The following is an 889-nucleotide window of genomic DNA, read 5'->3' as shown; positions in this document are numbered from 1 at the left end:
GCGACCGTGGCCGGCTTCTCCGTCAAACCTGGCAGTACGACACTTCCCGACGTGTGTCGCCGTTGTTGCCCTGCTGCACGATCGACACACACCCGCTCGCCTGCCGCACGTGGTTCGGAGGAGAGGGAGGCTGTGCTTTAGGGGAAGATGAGATGAGGGAGCCGGCGTTGCAGACCGGAGGAGGAGGCCCGACGGCGTAGACCGGAGGAGGAGAGCCGGCGGCCCAAATCGTGGGAGGGGAGAGGAGCCGCACGAGAAAGGATAGGGCTGCGGGAGAGCGAGGAGAAGAGCAAATCCGCGTGGTCCGCTCGATTTGGAGGTCTCACCCTGTTCCGGATCTGACCTGAATATTCGCTCCGCTGGAATGAGGTGGTGACAGTTTGACTTGGTAACTGAACGCGAGAAAGAGGCCTAGGAATAGGTTGGACCCATGACATTCCGGCCCGTGACCGTAACCAAACACACCCTAATGCAGTCATCGCCTGATCCAACCACAAATGAAAGATCATAGGTTTTCAGCAAGGAGAGAAAGTCCAAGCAAACTCTAGACAATGCCTTCAGCAATGTAAACCACGCCATTGCCATGTACAACCAGTGAATGTTTGACCTGGGATTTTCCGCCCCGACTCGAGATCTGATACTCGAAGAGAACCACCAAGGGGCAAAGTCCCATGCATCACCACCACCAAGTTGCCAAAGAAGAAGTTTTTTTGCAATGCCCAGATCAGCACGTGAATTATATATCAGGATGAATTCCACACATTTGGATTTTGCTCGGACACCAGATCTTCCATCTAAAACATCAACGAGCATGCTAACAGCAGTGTCATATGCTGCACATCACGATCTTCACCGTCGACGGATACCAGCTGGAGAGTATCCATCGCAT

This window comes from Triticum dicoccoides, chromosome 7A, assembly GCF_002162155.2.
Source record: "Triticum dicoccoides isolate Atlit2015 ecotype Zavitan chromosome 7A, WEW_v2.0, whole genome shotgun sequence".
In the NCBI taxonomy this organism is placed as follows: Eukaryota; Viridiplantae; Streptophyta; class Magnoliopsida; order Poales; family Poaceae; genus Triticum; species Triticum dicoccoides.
This window is presented reverse-complemented; position numbering follows the sequence as displayed.